Below are 15172 nucleotides of genomic sequence, written 5' to 3'. Positions count from 1 at the left end.
ATACATATATATATGTGTTAAAGAGCATCTCTCCCCCCCTCTCTGGCTTTCTTACTCTTTCTATTTTCTCTCTGTGTGTCTCTATTAGAGAATAGAGAAAGAGAGAGGGAGAGGGAGGGAGAGAGAGAGAGAGAGAGAGAGAGGTGAATAACGTGGACAGTGGACACGTTTGCAAAAGAAGGGTCAGCTGACCAGATGACGTGGTATCATGTGATGAGGTTAGCTGATTCTTTCTTGGCAGTTTGGTTTCGGGTGTTGAATAAGACAGACGGCTTTTCAGCTGTCCCCCCCCCTGGGCTGGGGAGGACGCTGACGTGTATCATCAAACAAGCAAGGTTCACCTCCATTCTGTGTCGACCTTTGGAAGGTGAATAAAAACTATAAAACCATTTCATCGTCTTGGAGTGAATTCTTCATCCAACAGGCCAGCTCCCCTCCAAGAGACAATGAAAACCAGAGGAACAACCGACGACACATGAATAAAGGTATGTTAAGAAATGCATGCACACAAACACACACCCACGAGGACATGAACAATAAGATTAGAAACTAGACGATCACGTACACGAATCTCCTTGACAAAATCTCCTTTATGACACCCCCGAATATATAACATATGTATATGTATGTAGATTTGCTGTTGATTAATTGGCGTTCCCTTTGAAAGTTTTATTATGGGGTTTATCTATTATATTTTTACTTTCATCATATTTTGTTTTGGTTTTGATACCCCCAAATTCGAAGCTTTCTCTTTACATTCCTTCCTTTGCATAACTTATCATACTTTCATAAATCAGAGTCCATTTTCTGTAGGCTGTTTTTGAACGCAGTCAACGACGGGCACTTTTGCTAGTATATATATATATATATATATATATATGTATATGTATGTAGATTTGCTGTTGATTAATTGGCGTTCCCTTTGAAAGTTTGTACATTTCAACATCTTCAAGCATTCATAAGCTACATTTGCCATGATAATGAATGCTTTGACAATGATACTTACGAATTTTAAAAGGCGAACCATTATAAGATACATCTGCCTTGCTTAAAAAAAATGCTAGGTTTATTGTTGGTGTCTTTCAAAAAAAAAACACCTAATATCTTTGCTGATGAGGAGACTTTGTTTCAAAAAACTATATATTAAAATTATTGTCCATGACTTAGTGTCTATCTCAATAAAAACATCGTTTCCGAAACGATCGTACAATTTATTGATTTGTCTTGTTCCACCTTTTGAAATCGATTTTTAATTTTTAATTTTAATTATAAATTATCAATCATCTTACTAAATATTAAAAGAGCTCTAGGATATATATATGCCTATTGAGCTTATTATATATCTACATTACAACGAGCACTGTTTTTCTTGTATTTTAATTACATTAGTGATTTTACTATTACATTAAAATACACTCTGCTCTTTAGACTGCTGTTCTAATCCCGTTTACATTTATATATATATATATATATATATATATATATATATATATATAGAGAGAGAGAGAGAGAGAGAGAAGGAGAAATAGATATATATGTATATGTCTGCATGTTGTCTGTTTATTAGACAAACATTTTTGTTTAAATATGTACATACACGTGTTAGTTGAGTCCCAATTAAGGGAACACACTTCAACAGACAAAAAAAAAAAAAAAAGAAAACCGGTTTCAAGATTACATTGGTGCCAACAACAAAAAGTAGATATATTTATATGCAAGTAAATACCCATTTTTATTTATTATATGGCAAAATATGGCATTATTCACAAACGTACCTATGTCTATAATCATTAATATATATATATATATATATATATATATATATATATATATATATATATATAGTAAGTTATAAAATATATATGGCAATTGTGCTACACAGAATATTCCGCGTTTCATCCACGCTAGTATTCACCAGGCTTAAGCCTGATGAATCCTAACGTGGATGAAAAGTTTATGCCTGATGAATCCTAGTGTTAATGAAACGCGAAATATTCTGTGTAGCTCAATTGCCATATATATTTTATAACTTACTAACAAGCTCTACCTACCTATTGGGCACTGTTGAAGTAAATACTTAAAATTTACGCATAAATTTATACTTTCGTATATTAATTTATGTGATTAAATTAAGTAATCATATATATATATATATATATATATACACACTGTAGCAAAATGTAGGAGGCAAAAATCAGGAACAAAGATGGGAAATAGTCAGTTTCGCCCTGCAGCGCCCACCTCTAGAAGAGAGGGATTTCTTGGCTGTAATGACCGTAGAGAAAGAAGAAGAAGGAAACAGAAAAAAGAGGCAAAAGAAAACTCGCTTCTCACAGATACGTGGTTCGTCATAAAGAACAATCCAACCACAAGAAACACCTACACACAATCTGCAGAACATTCTCTGTCAGCTTCCCAGTGACCTGCCTTTATAGCGGCCGGGAATTATATATTTGCATAATCGCGCGAGAGCATACGCGATTCTGCGAGAATTGCATGGGGTAAACGACAATAAAAACCCATGGACGCCATCTTGGAACTCTCTTCCACTCAGCCCGAAACTGAACAGACGTATGCGAGGTAAGCTCTTTATTTATCTCCATTTCGGTTATTGCTAATTCTGCTACACTCCCTCCTGATCTCATGATCACAAACAAGGCAGGGGCAGTCAACTTTGCCGGGTACTTCAAAGAATCGGGGGCAGCACTTTCTCCTTGCCATCTTCCTCATTACCACCGTTATTGCAACCAGTCTGTTCCATAGGCGGTGTTTCACAATAAGGGCAGGGGGGGCAGTATCCGCCTTTGTCGGGTACTCCCTCGTAAAGGCAAGAGGGGTGGTCCTTCTTCCGCTTCTTCAGTATGTGCATTATATGGCTCCAAATCCTCTCCGTCGTTCTGTATCATACTCTCTGCCCTTTCAGAAGGCATCGTACTGTCTTCCTCTTCCTCCGATGTAACAACATAATGGCGAGGGTGCAGATCCTTCACGTAGCGAGGCACATCGTCCACCAAAATCGATTAAGGGCTGATTAAATTGGTCACGTCACCCTTGCCAAACCTCGTGGTACATCGATTTAGTGGTCTTTTGACCCACACGCGATCTCCAACCTGGTAAGAGCTGTTCCTGGGACCTGGGGACGCAGTTGCGAGATTGGTCTCCTTTACTCGAACTTCGTATCGATAAATCCTGTTGGCAGGCGCAGTGAAGGGAGATGTGTCGTCTCTTGGTGTGATGTTATACCAGTAGACAGCCTCCTGTATGGGACAACGCATTCTAGCAGCTATTCGTTTCACTGTACGGTGACATCGCTCCGCTATGCCATTCTCAGCTGGGGCGTATGCACAACGGACAATGTAGGTAGTGCGTCGCACCACCGGATGTACACTACCTTTGTGAATAGACATGATTTGACTCTCACCCAGCTCGTCTGTGTGAACCGCGCCTATCACCGGGTCAAGCCCGTTTTTCTTTTTCATCGCCTCAAACCACCGCTGTGGTACTCGTGTCGATCGGTCAGAAATGTTTCGTGCTGATGGAACCAGCGTTACGTCCACTGTCATCCCGTACTCTTTCACGAGCTCCTTGAGAGTGTTTAGTCGCCTCCTAATGAGCATCTTGCTTGCTGTTTTGGTGCGTACTTGCGCCTTTCCAGTTAGCGTGTCCGATACCCAATGGTATACGCAGACAGAATCTGTCTTTATGTGTAGCACCTTGCTCTGCCACTGAAGAGGCAAATTGATGCCTTTCAATACAGCATCCAGTTCGGCTAAGTAGATGTGTTGAGAGTCATCTTCAGGTCGCAGCCAACATGCATCTTCCAACACAGTTTCACACATCTCCAAGGCTGCACCAATTGCTAGGAAACTAACATCGACATATACATTCAGCTCTTTGCCGTCCACACACCAATTTCCCCGGGCCGGACCGTTCTGCTGCACAGATTCTAAAGTCTCGAACATCATACGATGCAGTACGGCATCCCTTGCTTCATCATCCCAGCCCTTTGTTAACGAACTTACTCTCCTTCTGAGTATTCGACAAGTCACACGAAGCCAACCGCACACCGGAAAGTGCCCGACAAGTTGATCAAACAGGGAGAACATTGTTCGTCGCGTAGCAATGCTGGGATCCTCTGAAATTGCATTTCCTCGCTTCCACCGCAGTTCACTGCGTTCCATCCCGATCGTCAATCCCAGCACTCGTCCCCCATCCTTCAACCGCCCCGGGTTCCTGCACTCCAACCCGAACTGCGCTAGGTGTTCTCTTACACGGGTCGCGGGCACCACGTTTTCATTGACAAAAATGTCATCGATGTAAGCAGATGCTGCGCAGCTTACAGCTTCTTCCTGGGATAATACTTCGCTGACAATTGCTCTCATTATCAGGGGAGTCACATTCAAGCCGAACCCCGGACGATTCAGACAATATTTTTTCCCCGTAGATTTTCACAGTCTGGTATGGCCACAGTGTCTCATGGACCGGTACTTGTAGGTATGCTCTCCTGAGGTCCAGTAGAAACACGCTTGCACCTTTTTGTCTCCATTGGCGCAGCTTAGCCGCACAAACATCTGCGTTGGTCGTAAACGCGTCTACGTAATGATTTAGCTCACGGTAGTCAATCACAGGGCGCAATTTGTCTTTGTTCTGCTGTATCACAGCCATCAGGGAATTAGGCCTTTGGGGTCCCAATTTATCCTCTGGGTACGGCACGAGCCAACCATTATCTATCCAGGTGTAGAGCTCCTGCGTGTATTCTTCACGGATTTCTGCCGGCATTGTGTATTTTGACACTCGATTGTGTAGCCTCTCAGAGGGGGGTGTCCTCAGACTACTTCCAGGATGTGGTCTACGTTCGGCTTTGATGATCAAAGGTGGCGGTGAAATCCGGTTCATTAATAGAAATGGCTGCGCATTTAATATTTTTCCTGTCGCCCAGACGCACTGATCCTGTTGGTTCGACAACGATACCTCCCAGAGCTTTTATGGCGTCGATCCCTAGAAGTAAGTCAAACCCCTGCGGTTTGCCACGCACCACCAACACATTGATTCTGGCAGACACACCTTCATCAGTGGATACAGAGACCGCTCCAACACCACAGCACGCATGGAGTATTCCACCAATCATTTCGACATTCACGTTCGTTTTTCTCCAAGACCGGCACCGGTCTTTATGTAAAATCGTTCTAGAATATCCTGCATCAATAGGCGCCAAACATCGCGTTCCGTCAACATGGATGCCTATCATCGGGAGAGGCGTGTTCGCATCTTGGTGGGAAGGAAACTGGTGCTTATGCATCCTCCCCTTGATCGTTTCCCGAGCAGTTCCGAGCCTAGTGTTCACCCTCACCGCACCGGTAACACCTTGTTCCGCGTGTTCGACAGTCCTCCGCAAGGTGGCCTTTAACATTGTATTTAAAACAGGTCACAGTAACAGGAATATTCTTCGACCTGTTGTTGTTGGGTGAGCGTGTGGCCGCAACCACGTTCTGATTTTGTTCCCCAGTCGTCGTCAAAATTCTCGCTCTTGATATTTGCTCCCCCATTGTCAGGGATTCGATGTTCGGCGCCTCTTGAATAGCAATCAAGATGACGTCAGGGAACCCAGTGACGAAAGTCAATTTCGTGAATCTCTCTAGGCCATCTTCTGTGAACCCGGTCAATCCAACAAACTGCCTGATTTTATTGACGTAACATCCACACGTTTGACAGCCCATCTGACCATAGTAATTTTTCTGCATGCTGCAAACGCGTCGTCGATAAATGCCTCTTTTAATCGGGCCTCAATCTGGTCTATCTTTTTTTTGATCGTCCTCCTCCATTTCCATGTAGAGGGCCATTGCATCACCTTCCAGATATAAAGGTAGCAGACTCGCTACATCATCCACCTGCTGAAGTTGTGCGACAAGTCTCACTTTTTTCAGCCACGCTACAACATCTCCCTGGCCAGAGAAAAGCTTGCTGATATCACTGCTTATCACCTTCGCCATAATCGGGCCGAAATAGCTTGTAGCAAAATGAAGTACACATAAATCACGAACAAAAATATGAAATAGTCAGTTTCGCCCTGCATCACCCACCTATAGGAGAGAGGGATTTCTCGGCTGTAATAATCGTAGAGAAAGAAGAAGAAGTGGACAAACAAAATAGAAGAAAAAACTGTTTATAAATGCATATAATATTTTTTAAATAAACATTATAATTATCTTATATCTAAAGAAACTAATATGTAATTTTTATGCAATCATTTGTAAAGAAAGTTATAATTACTGCTAGTCGCGAAATTCGAATGCAGTCACAAAGCTACTCTTGGCTTTCCTCAGGGCCACCGGCAAGTAACATATGATTTAAAGAAATTAAAGTACCTATAGATTCCATTTCGGTGGACATTCAATATAAAAACTGAGCAAGTGTATTCAACGAAAGAGTCAGAATCACACACACACATTCACACACACACACACACACACACACACACACACACATACACACACACACATATATATATATGTGTATATATATGTATGTATGTATGTATCTGTTCTCCAGACCGGAGGTAATCCTGGCGCCGCGCACTGATAATTCTTTAAAGATGAACACTAGTATCGCAGTATCAAAATAATTATAGTCATAATTATCAGCCTTTCTAAGGACTCCAAGCTGAAATGTAAAAAGTCGCCCTTAAAATTTTGTGCGCAAATCATGATGTTAACATCATGTGATCACTCTCGGCCGTCTTGACATTTACGCTTTATATAAATTTAATTTCAACTGGATTTTTTGTTGTTACGTTGGCCGTGCGATCTATTCCTTACTAATGGAGTAAGAGATGGCTTTGTGGCCGGGTTCGAGTCTGCCGACCGGCTGTAATCATAACTCCCTGCACTGACGATTCCAAAAAAGCATACATATATATTAATTTTTTGTGTGCATAGTGTTTTTTATTCGTAAAAATATCTAAAATATATTTACATATTTAAAATAATATATCAATAATTACAAATAATACGTCCTTAATGGGGGACGACTAGAATGTAAACCAAGGGCAAATAACTTCTCTCTTAAAACTCGCCCTTGCGAAAGAAAAAAATACTACGGAATCACTAAAAAAGTATATCAATCAGCAATCTTATATATATATATATATATATATATATATATATATATATATATATATATGATTAGTTTTTTTTTTGGGAAAAAGAAATCCAGCAGAGTTCTCAATTAAAAGGAAAATCCGAAAAATAAGAGCGTATTTATATTTTGTATTTTGTGTATAGAAAGTTGTTAGATGAGATAAGTCATTGGTACCGTCGGTTTCAAGCCCGATAATTAGGACCGTTTTAGATATCCATATCAAGCTCTCTTCGGCCAATACTCATCTCTTAATAAGTATTGGCTGAAGAGAGCTTGATATGTATATCTAAAACGGTCCTAATTATCGGGCTTGAAACCGACAGTACCAATGACTTATCTCATCTAACAACGTTCTGTACACAAAATACAATATATATATATATATATATATATATATATATATATTATTTTTAAAATATAATAATCCACTGACACGTGTTTCGTCGTCTACGACTCATTAGAGTGTCTGAATCTAGCGAGACTCGAAATCGGGACATGAGGATCATTCCAAAAGTACGGCCCATAAGTTTTTACTCAAAAAACTAAAACATTGAATGCCCACGAAGACGGGAATAGTATCATTTCAGTGGGCGACCTTTTGCCCTTCAGAATGTATTTTTCCATATAGGCACAACTATTCTTAAATCATCTCTGCCAATTTCTTTTTATGTCTTCGTCGTAAAATTCTTGGGTCAGCTTTGTAATATCTCTATCGCCACTCTTAAATCGACGAACCCATCTCTTAACTGTGCTGACATCGATTGCATCGTCTTCGTAAACGTTCAACAAGCCCCGGTGAATGTTGATCGGTTCAATTTTTTTTTTTTTCTGCATAAAGGAATTCAATGACGCATCTCTACTTCTGACGCACACATATTATTATTATTTTATGCATCTACTTAAAATGTTAGGCATATGTTTTAGTATTTACTTCGACAGTGCTCGATACGTAGGTAGAGCTAGGTAGTAAGTTTTGTCCTTGCTCGTTTAAAATTTCGAAAGAGACGTGGAAAATGTTCTACATCACGTGGCTGACGTCACGGCTTTAACGACAAAGAAATAAATGTCATTATACAAACCCAATATGCAAGTCTGAGTTTTTTTGTTTTTTTTTTACACAGGAGTCACCACTTATCAAGGCACAGAGGCCACTCGAGGATAAGGGTTAATGAGTATAAATTAGCCTATGTGATTATAACGTAGTAAACATAAGTAGTGGAAATTTCGTCATATTAAGTATAAAACTATTTTTTAATTGTTGCCACGTTTAAGCTTTAGAAATGATTGGTCGGATTATGTGACATTTTTCTGTTCTTTTGTTCACTTATCAATTGAGGCTACAACGGTCGTACAACGTTGTAAAATACACAATTCAAATTGAGAACAGTCGTCCGAATTATTTAAATAATAAGAAGCAACGTATTATCTTTTTTTTTTTTTTTTTTTTTTTTACACAGTGATCACCACTTATCAAGGCCCAGAAGCCACTCAGGGATAAGGGTTATTGCAAGTACATTACGTTAGTGAGGAGATTTGCTGAAATGTTTACTTAAGGGGGCGGTTCATTAGGAATTTGTTAACATTGGACTTGAAGACATCCAAGTTGTAGTCCGGAGGGAAGCAGGCAGACGGAACAGAGTTCCACAGGCGTGCAGTTCTAAGAAAGAAGCTTTGTTCATTGAATCTGCGTTTTGATTTAGGCACAGATATAGAGTGGGGGAAATTTTTCACAGTGGATTCAGCTAGACGGGTGTTTTTCGTGAAAGATTGGCGAGGGGGGACCAAAGATTGGAGTTCAGACGAGCATCTGCCATGGAAATAACGATAAAACAAGGACAGGCTCGCAACGTCTCTTCTGTGGGAGAGAGGTTGCAGGGTAGAGAAAAGGGCATCCTCCACTAAGCCACGAAGTCTATTTTGTACTCTGTCAAGGCAGGATAGGCTGTTTTTAGCAGCTCCTGCCCAGATATGGCAACAGTATTCCATCCTTGGACGTACTTGGCTTTTATATAGATAGAGAATTGCATCCGTAGTGAGATATCTTCTGGAGCGGTAGAAGAATCCTACAATTTTTCCAGCGACCTTGGCAACAGACTTGATGTACGTGTTCCACTTCAGATCAGGAGTAAAGGTCAAACCCAGAAGCTTTCAAAACACGGGGACTCACCCAGACGAGAGCCATCCATCACAATTGATGCCAGATGGGGATCAGAGCGTTGATGATGTAAGGATAGCAGTTTGGTTTTGGATGCATTAAAGGTAACCAGCCACATCTTCCCCCACTGAACCACGCGCTCGAGATCAGAGGAGAGAGAATCAGAGAGAACTTTGTCATTTACAGCCTTTGATGTGTTGCCGTAGATGGTCGTGTCATCAGCATAGATGTCAACGAATGATTTAAGTATGTGTTTAGGGAGGTCATTGATGTAGATCAGGAAGAGAGTTGGTCCCAGGATTGACCCCTGAGGGACTCCAGCATTTATATTGCAGGCCTACGATTTTTGTCCATCTACCACTACTCTTATGAGCCTATCGGAGAGAAATGATTTAATGATTGAGAAAACATTTCCAGTTATACCCTAGCTGGAAATCTTGTGAAGTAGACCCTTATGCCATACCTTGTCGAAGGCCTTTGATATGTCGAGAGCAATTGCCCTAGAAAGGAAGCCTTTGTCAAGAGATTCACTAATCCTGTGGGATATAACCGTCAGCACATCTGCGGTAGATCTTGCAGAGCGGAAACCATATTGTGTGTCACTAAGAAGGTTATTCCTGCTGAGGTGGTTGACTATTTCTCTATTTAATATGGATTCCAGCAACTTACTCATAACACACAGGAGACTTATTGGTCTGTATTGAGAGGGAGATGACTTATCACCTGAATTCTTAAATACAGGGCAAACTGATGAGGTCTTCCAGGGAGTCGGAAAGCACTTCTCCTTAAGGCAGCGCTTAAATAGTTTCGTAAGTATGGGAGAAAGTTCTGGTTGAAGCTTTTTTAACACTATTATTGGGATGCCATCAGGGTCTGTTGCTTTACTGGAATCTAGGTTCTTTATTAGCTTGGCGACCTCATGCACGGATATTTTTATGTTACCTAGCTTGTTCTGTGTTATAGGAGGAAATATGGGGAGTTGATGGCCTTCGTCGCATAGGGTAGAATTAGCTGCAAAGTTCTTTGCAAATAGTTTGGCCTTGTCTGACGCTGACGAGATGACCTCTGGTCCATTGATAATGGTTGGGATAGAACGCACACTTCTGTTCAGGATCCTATTTGTTATTTGCCAAAACTGGTGGGATCCAAGCCGCTGATGAGCTACCTTGGATTTAACAGACTGGGCATATAGCTCTCTTGCATTTTTTATTACTCTTTTACAGTGGTTGCTGGCAGACCTAAAAGCAGCTTTAGTCTCAGTGCATCTATTACGTTGGTAGCTATGGAAAAAGTGATTTCTGTGCGCGATAGCAGCAGCACATTCTGGGGAGAACCATGGCTGGCTGTTAGGTTTTTGTTGGAATTTTTTAGATGGTATGAATTGGTCTATGCCTGCAATTAACCATTCGGTCAGATCTGATACTATAGAGGACACATCCTTTTTAAACATGGAGTGCAGAGGTAAATCAGATATGAATGTACGGAAGCTATCCCAGTCGGCCATAGAGTATCGGTATACAGTACGGTGGCGGGGTACGTTTGGGGGCTTCTTACATTTAGTTTTTATCTTAACTGATACGACGGAGTGGTCGGAGGATCCTAGAGGAGAATGAACGGAATATGAACATAGCTCAGGGGAAGTTGAGAGAAAAAGGTTTTTTAGTGATTTCTTGATATTACACGACTACAATAGCTGCTGCCGTATAAATGTAACCTGTCCGTTACACTTCATTTTAATAATTCATAAAAATAAAACTGGAAATCTAATATACTAGCATTTCAGCCCGATGTTGCCCGGGTGTTTGGAGGTGTACGTTAAGCAAAAAAAAAAAAAAAAAAAAAAAGCGTCAATTTTTAAAAATTTTACCCCTATTATGACCCTTTAACATGTATTGTTTTGGGCTCAAATCTAGTTATTAGATTTTCAGAGGAGTTTGGTAGAGTTCTCAAAGGTCATATCGTTGAACTATGACCTCTAAGCAGCCAAATTTGTGGCCGATAACGCATTACAAAGATTTTCCCAAATCTCAGTACCCTGTATATCAAGTTTCGAGTATTTCGTGTCTGTAGAATTGACAGAGTTATTGTGTACGGAAATGTACACAGACATACACACACAGACAGACACGTTCACTTTATATATATAATAGATGAAAGGCTATATGTCTGTCTGTCTGTCACCATATTTTCAAACTCTATCAATTCCTCTAAAAGTTGCGGAGAGGCGCTAGGGGCTTCAAATGATTGGATTTTTACGTACCGTTTTTTATGGGTCTTTGGTAGGCCAAAATAATTTTTAAGGAGTCAAAATTGGTCAAAGTTGAAAAATCGTCACACATTTTATCTGCTTATTTTAGTTTATTTTTAATTTTTTAATTTTTGATAAATTTTTATCCTTGTCACATTCGTAAAGTGGTAACGTCACCAGCTTTGAACGCTTCAGTTTTACTTTCGGTTTCGATTCTAGTTAATGGCACACAAGTAACTATATTTTACTTTTAAAATCATGACTCTGAACTAATATATACGAAATCTTGACAAATTAAAATATCATGATTTGCTCTCCCTAATAAATAAATAAAAATCATGGTCGGCATTTTTTTCTTTTTTTAGTTGCGCCACGTGTCCATGTAAGCCTGGGCGCTTTTTTGTCCTCCGACCGCACGCTGGCCACAGTCTGCCCACTCTCGTGTTCGACTTTACATGACGATTTTCTTTTACGCGCACTTTTCTTCTGTCACGTTTTCTCTTTTTCTTTTCACACGAACTCACGCACACTTCCTAATATGTTCGGGTTTCGACTACTGCTGCTGCTAATCTCTTCGCAAGCCAGCCATCTGCTGCTATTTTCCCACGCGCTCATCTGCACTATGTTAGACAAATAATATAAAACAACGTATCATATTTTGTAGTAGTTTCTCATTTCATACGAATTAAATAGTTGCAGCAATATAAACTACATTTATGAGCAAAGTTCACTAAAATCATTCTGCGTGTATATGAGTGATAGATAGATAGATAGATAGATAGATAGAGAGAGAGAGTGGTAGAGAGATAGAGAGACACAGGAGAAGAAAAAGAGAAACAGAGCGAGGTAAGGGGGGAGAGAGAGAGAGAGAGAGAGAGCATTCTACGAACCCATATGTTTGATTTGAATTCCTTAAAATGGAAAGATATACACGAGAATTATTGATTTTACAGATTGTTTCCTTCTTGAAATCTCCGGAGAATTGAAGAGCGACCAAATTTGGAAGTCCTTTTGTTCTCGGAATATCCAGGGCTCGAAAACAATAAGTGAATCTCCTTGATGTCGACGGAAAAAATAGAATAAGTAACCATCTCGTCACCCCCCCATATATATATATATATATATATATATATATATATATATATATATATATATATATATATATATATATATACGTACGCGTGTAAATGCACACACACACACACACACACACACACACACACACATATATATATATGTGTGTGTATATATATATATATATATATATATGTGTGTGTGTGTGTGTGTGTGTGTGTGTGTGTGTGTGCATTTACACGCGTACGTATATATATATATATATATATATATATATACGTACGCGTGTAAATGCACACACACACACACACACACACACATATATATATATATATATATATATATATATATATATATATATGTGTGTGTGTGTGTGTGTGTGTGTGCATTTACACGCGTACGTATATATATATATATATATATATATATATATATATATATATATATATATATACCATAAGCATAAATAAAAACTGCAGATCAGAAATTCACATGAACAAATTTATTTTTATTGGCGGTATTGTGTCGAAAAATAAATTTGTAAATATATATTTCTGATTTGTAGTTTTTATCTATACTTTGCTCTACTTCTCACTTTCGTATCGAGCTTTTTTACGTAGTTGGGATGATATAAACATTAATGCGTGCATTGGACTGAAGCTTACCTAGTAAACTTGTCTTATTAATTACATGATATATATATATATATATATATATATATATATATATATATATGTATGTATGTATTAAAATATAATTATCCACTGACACGTGTTTCATCGTTTAGGACTTATCAGAGTGGCTGAATCTAGCAAATCATATATATAATGCTCCCTATCTTGGGTTGAGCATATTGAGAAGTGATATACAGGGTGGCCGAAAAGTCACAGGACGCTGAAGCCCCGACTTGACCACTACAGACAACTCATTATGGGGTTTAATTAAAGGTCAAGTTTCTGGTATTAGATACGAAACCATTGATCAGCTAAAGCATGCGATTATTGCAGCTTTTGCTAGCGTATCAAGGAATTCTCTAAAAAAAATGGCACAAAGAACCTGGAGGCGAATGGAATTGTGCAAGAACAACGAGGGACAACATACTGATCCCCTAGACCACTAAATTACTCTAGTTGTTTTCTGCTTTGTTTCTAATAAAGTTCTCTTTTTTTGTTGAATATATATGTTTTCTGTGTGTTTCATTAAAAAATACTGTGTTTTATTAAAAATACATGTATAGTGTCCTGGGACTTTTCGGCCACCCTGTACAAACTGCGATTAGCGTATTAAGCGATGATCTTTGTGTAAACAAATCGAGCTTAGGCATTTCGACAATGTCAAACATTGTTAATTCACTACCCGCACAGCAGCAGCTGCATAGCGTAATGGTTAGAAGCTTAAGCGAAGGGTGATCAAGGTTGGATGTTTTGGTCTTATAAGTCCATGTTTATTTATTATCTGATCTCCATGGTCGGGTCCGTACCGAATCGTATATATTATTATTTAATTGGAATTCATTATTGAGATGGGTATTATTTATTAATTTTTATTTATGATGAACTCCAATTAAATAATATATACCATTCCAATGAATTCCAATTAGACATGAATTTATAAGAAAAAAAATTCAACCTGGATCGTTCTTCGGGCCAGTAGCGCAGCTGGTAGAGACGTTTAATCTCTACGGTTCCAAGTGAGAATTGTCTGAAGATAGCGGTTTCAATCCTACCCAAAACCGACCAGAGGCTTACTTGGACAAAACGTGGTGAGACGGCAACAACTATGGAAGGCAGTAATTGCAGAGGATGCGGTCAAAGATTCAGAGTTCCTATCCTGTCGTGGTTACCACCTGACGAAGGCCAGAGGAATAGTTGGCCGAAACGTCGTGAAACAACTAAGAAAAAGACGAGGATAATAGTCCGCAATAAATAAAAATTAATAAATAAAAATTAATAAATAATTCTCATCTGAATAATGAATACCAAGTAAATAATATAAATATTATACGCTTTTATTGTTATCGAAATCGGTAAATTTTCCCATTTTTTAATCAAATTGTCTACTCTAGTTGGGGAGCCACTGCGGTGCACCGGGACGAAACTTCACATGCCTCTCAACAGCGGTCAGTCCACAATATATTGAAGCCTACATTGCACTGTAAAGAACCTACTGTTGATCTTATAAAATTATGTTTTTATACATAATGGCTTGAATTAGAGTTTAAAATGCAGATGTCAAGTATTTGGGTTCAACTGTGCTCTTTTCAGAAAGATTCATTCAGAACGAGCCCATGTCATATAGAAAAACTTGCTGTTGATTTTATATGTTGGATCTTTCTGTTTGTATGGTGATAAAAATGCACTTGAGATGTTAGGTTTTATAAGAGTGTTAACCAAAACCTACCCAGGAACACTGCCAGACACATAAAGTACATTTGTGTAAAATTTTTTAAAAATTGGCCCAGCTGTTTCCGAGTCCATAGGGAATGAACTCACACACGAAATTCCTTTTACATACAAATAAAGAAGATAAAACCAAATTATTATTCTCATCTATAAAAT

The sequence above is a fragment of the Euprymna scolopes genome, chromosome 29, assembly GCF_053919585.1.
Source record: "Euprymna scolopes isolate OS-2025 chromosome 29, ASM5391958v1, whole genome shotgun sequence".
NCBI classification, from domain to species: Eukaryota; Metazoa; Mollusca; class Cephalopoda; order Sepiida; family Sepiolidae; genus Euprymna; species Euprymna scolopes.
Note: the sequence above shows the minus strand (reverse complement) of the source record.